Genomic DNA, 5,223 nt, shown 5'->3' with positions numbered 1-5,223 from the left:
TTGTTTGTTTATTGGCCTTGTGCATTTATTTCTCTTGGGTAAACCTGTCAATGCAAACACCCCCCTCCCCCTTAAAACAGATGCATTTCTAACAAGTGGCAGTGCGTATCAATCATCTGGATGAGCCTGAGAATTTTTCACAACACCATTAGGCTGTGGTAGTCTGATTCGCCTCCCAAGTTTTAACTAATCTGGCTTGTGTAGGAGGTGTGTATATATGTCCCATCCAGGGTTTTCTTCCAGCAGGAACGTGGTGGAACGGAGTTCTGGAACCTCTTGAAAATGGTCACACGGCTGGTGGCCCCGCCCCCTGCTCTCCAGGCAGAGGTGAGCTTTGATTGCCCTCGGCCCTCAATCTAAACTCCCCTCTGTCTGGAGATCAGGGGGCGGGGCCGCCAGCCATGTGACCATTTTCTCCGAGGGCAACCCACTGAGTTCCACCACCTCTTTTCCCAGAAAAAAAGCCCTGGTCCCATCTATTACAGCTGAGCATGCCATTTACCAGTGTTCCACTGCTTGAAATTACGCATTCAAATACAAACGAGTATGGCGCCAAATGTGAATGACACACACCGTTCATTATGTGCTGAGAGTCAATATGTCACCGGGGCTGTTTAGGGATTAGTGCTGAGAAATCAGCTGCTCCTTCCAGTTCTTCAGGAAATAGGATTTGTCAGAGTTCTGCTAGAAGGACTGTCCGTGTTTATAGTCTTGTCGCATATTCTCAGACATCCCTGGAAGGACATCACAACAGGCCTGTCTTTAGAAACGTGAAGCACAGGGAAGGAAGAAGTCTTGGCTGCCTTCTCATGCCAAATGTTACATGTTAAAAGAACGTCGTCCTAATTAACGTCTTTCCTCCCTTTTACAAAATGTGCATGATCAAAGGGATAATTAAGGAATGGGGTCTGCTGCTCGGCGAAGCTAATTTATAGTTGATACATGCATATGTATGCTTAGTTTTCCTAGTATTGCCTTTTAGCCACAAGTATGGTTCTAAGGGGGAAAGTTTTCTTTTTTAAAAAAACATTTTATTTAAAGAAATGAAAGTAAGACAAAAACCGAGTAAAGTAAGTGCATAATATAAAAGTTATGCAAAATTTAGACAGTAAATTGAAAATTATACAATCTTATACAACCAATAAGTATATAAACAGTGCAGATATAAAAATCTTAGGAATAAAACGAGCAGGACATTTAAGTTTCTTTAAAAAAGAAAAAACAGTTTTCCTGTGTTGCCACAGGAGCTGAAGCATTGATTCGGGAATAAAATACCTAATAATTTTTCATACAAATGTAGAGGACCAAACTGTTCAAAGCTTTCCCCCATGGCTTCCTACAGTCATTGCTCGTGAGGAAATATTGTTGTGCCAGAAGTAGCTATTTTTCCACATTTGTCAACATCTGTGTGCATTTGTGAAATCCTGTAATGAAGAGGCTCCCCTGTATTGGGTGGGTGGGGAGTACACAATAGGCTGCCACCTAGTGGTATCAGTTGTGAATTTTAGCCTATCTGTACTGGATTCAACCATTGTTTTATCTTTTTTTAAAAAAAAAACTCACTATACTTTTATGCTGAGAATTAGTATATTTCTAAAACTGTGCCTCATCTACAGATTGTAGGATTCAAGTATGTGGACTCCTGTGGTACAATTATCTGCAGATACCATTTCAAAAATAGCCCCTTGCTGCGGTTTGTATTTTGATAGCTGACCTTGTGGCGCATTACACCCTTGGCACTTCAAGCTAAAAATATCCAGTGCGGTAGAAGTAGTAAGAGTTCTTGTCTTAGCTGAAATGCAGTAAAACGTTAATCTTTTGCATTCTCAAACCCACACAGATGGCAGGGGCATGGAACAGTTTAGAGCAGACAGAGCGGTATATGCTGCAAACGCCAGAGGGGTGGGAGTGGAATCTTGCCGTCCGCTAGGATTCGAGGTCATGGAGGGTTCTACCACAGAACATTTTCCATGGTCCAAATAGAGCTGGGCTTCTATACCCAGATGGTGAGCCTTTAGATACATCAGGCTGGCGGCCTCCCCCCTCAAGCTGTTCTGACACCTGCATCACTGTCTGTAGCTCACATTGTGGGGGGGGGCAAACTCATCCTTTGCCTGCCTGCCTGCCAGCATTGCTGCCCGTCCATGGCTCATATGGGAGGGGGGAGTGCCTCCCACTCATCCTCCAGCTGATAGCATTACCAGCCCTCTGCACCTCCCGAAGGGTGGGGGCAGCTGTGGTGGTTTCCATTCCTCCCTTGCCTGCAGTGGTGGTTGTGTCAAGTGTCGCCCTCCATCAATAAACCCCTCCTTCTGTTTGGGGAGATATAGCTCCAAACATTTTTCAAAACTTTCTGGATTTATCTGCGAAGGTGAGGGTTCCAAGTTTGTAGAAAAATCTCTCTCCGTGGCTCCAATGCATGGATTTAAGTATCTGCAGAGGGGTCCATATTGAGAATTAGATGCATTAATAAGCTGGAGACTTCCAAGGACTTGGGGGAGACACCTCATTTCCCCTCCTCTACTATTACCTCTTTTTCTTCCCTGAAAGTTTCTGTAGCCTCTTTTCCCTCTCCCTTCTCGCCTTCCCACCCTCCTGTCTTTATTTCCCTATCTTCAGCTTTCCCTCCTTACGTCCCTGGCAAACTCTCCCTGGGAAACCTCTGTGCAGTTACAGCTGCTGAGCTAGCCTGGGCCCAGTTGTATGGTGCTGCCTGCCCAGCTAGGCTATCCCCCTTCCTAAACTTTCCCCCCATCTTCTTGGCAACCTCCATATCCTTACCCTTCCTTTCCTCCTCACCCACCCACTTTTTATCTGCCCCCTCCTCAGCTATATTTATTCATTTATACCCACCATTCTCCATAATAGGGGTCCAAAGTAGTTTTCAGCATTCGCTTGCATTTTATCCCAACAACACCTGTGAGGTAAGTTAAGCTGAAAATGTGTAACTGGCTCGTGGTCACCTAGTATGCTTCCACAGCAGGGTGGGGATTTGAACCTGCGTCTTCTGGATCCTAGTATGAAACTAACCACTTCACCGCAGCAGCTTTTATGGGGTGGCTGCTATTGAACAGTGGCAAGTAGCTGGCCCTGGGTGAGTTACGCAATTCAGGTGGTAGGAAGTAGTTGCTGCTCAATCTGTCCCTGATGAGTCCTCCCTCAGCCAGAATAGCTCTGGAAAGGGTGCTGTCATCTGTCCCTGCCTTTTACTGACAGAAACCAAGGCTTGAAGGCTGGCAATATTTTGTGTGGCTACTTAGGTGCCACTGCTGCTTTTATTATTTTTGAGGGTTTTAACCTAATTTTTTTCCTTTAAGATTTTAGATTTTTCTGCAAATCTGGGCCTCTTCTCAGGGTTGTAGAACGATCTACCTTGTCTGTTCCTTACCCCAATCTCCAGACTTTAGTATCTAGAGATTTGACCACTGAGAATTAGATGCATTACATTTCACCCTGTACTTGCTGTGCTTCATGGTCTCTTGACCCTTCTGTTTGTTTTTCAAACCTCCTCCATAAAATGACTGCTTAATAAGGAGTCCCACTCACACTATCTGGTGCATGGAAGCCGATCCAAGAATGAAACTGGTTAGCTTTTAAGGTGCAAGAAGAACCCTGCTTGCCAGCAGAGGGAAATGGAGAGCTGCGACTTGCAATCTTCCGCACAAAATAGTCAAAAAGAACATGGAAATTGGCTCTGAATCATCAGGGCCTCATAGTATGGGAGGGCTGTTCTTGAAATCCCAGCTGGGGCAAACACGAGACCTTGCCCAAGGCTACCCATTAGCTGAGCTTTAATTAAAGAGTCCTGTGGCTCCCTAGAGACTAATGGAGGTATTGAGCCATGAGCTTTTAGAGCCAGATACATTGGCAAGAATAGCTTGGAAGGTCTCAGAGGTGCCACAGGACTCTGGTGCTATTGCTACAATGGAACACAGCGAGCGAGTCTTCTGGAATTTAATCCAGATGTAATCAAGGCCTAGAAATCTGAAATATTCAGCTGGTTGTGGGACTGCCCTTAAGAATTTAAAATACACCCCCATGGCAGAATAAATAGAGCCCTACAATCAGTGAGGGAGCTAGTACAGTGTCGTAGGCTAGGCAGTGGTAGCCAGATACTTAATAAGACAGCCATTGAGATAGTTATACCACCTCTCTCAAGCTAGTCTCTGTATAAGTTTTGGTCCTCTGTTTTGTTCTGTTTCAGAAACATCTGCATAGCATATGTTTAGTGCAGTTTCTTTGGAATGCATACAAGGTACTGAATTTGTAAGTTTCACTCCCAGCCTTATGTTCCAGAATTTTTTGCATGTCCGTTTATAGTTGCTTGCCACCAAGACAGAAATGGAGGGGGGGGGGATCCTAAGTGAAATCTGTCCTTGTCCTTAGAGATGTTGCTGAGCGTTTACTGTTTAGCCTGTTTCCGGCAACTAGTAGAAATTACTCAATTGGGGAAAATCTTCAAATGCACCTCATGAGATTTCTTGTAAACTTGTAGATGGTTGCAGTGGGGCTATATAGGGGCATTAGTTAAGCCAACAGTCACATATGGCTCTTGGTGGTAATAAATTACATGTAAGATGGACTATGGATGGAGAAAACAGTTAAGATTGAGGTAGAAAGCTTAGCTTTTATGCACCCCACCACCTCCGCTGGCTGTATACCTTTGAAGAATTTCCCTGGTGCTATTTGTTTAATGGCTCTGAACACAAATGTTTTAAGAAGGAAACTTATGTGGCTGGAAGAGAGATGGCGAGATAGCAGTTTGCTCCACAGCCAACATGCTAGCAGTTACTCTGCTTGTCTGGATGCAGGCAACAGATACCTCATACAAGAACTAGCAAGGTTTCTATCCTGCTGCTGGAGAGATGGATGAGCCAGCTGATCAAAATCCTTTGCCAAGAAGTGATTTCAGCTTGAATAAACTATGCAAATATACAGCGGTCTTTATTTCAAATATGTGCATGATGTTGTTTATTTAAAACTTTCCACTAAGCTAAGAGCAAACACTAAGCATATGATAACCTTAATGTCTAACAATTGCAATTACTGATAGTAGTTGGTAAATGCATGGGTGAATAAAATCTTTGGTACCTTTGGAGGAGGACATGCTGCAATATGGGTGCCACCACTGTGAAAACCCTACTGTCAAAAGCACATCCAGATCAGAATCTCTAATGATGATGCAATGAACAGGCAAACATACCTTTCCCCTATAAAGGTGAA

The sequence above is a fragment of the Eublepharis macularius genome, chromosome 10 (assembly GCF_028583425.1).
Source record: "Eublepharis macularius isolate TG4126 chromosome 10, MPM_Emac_v1.0, whole genome shotgun sequence".
Lineage (NCBI taxonomy): Eukaryota > Metazoa > Chordata > Lepidosauria > Squamata > Eublepharidae > Eublepharis > Eublepharis macularius.
This window is presented reverse-complemented; position numbering follows the sequence as displayed.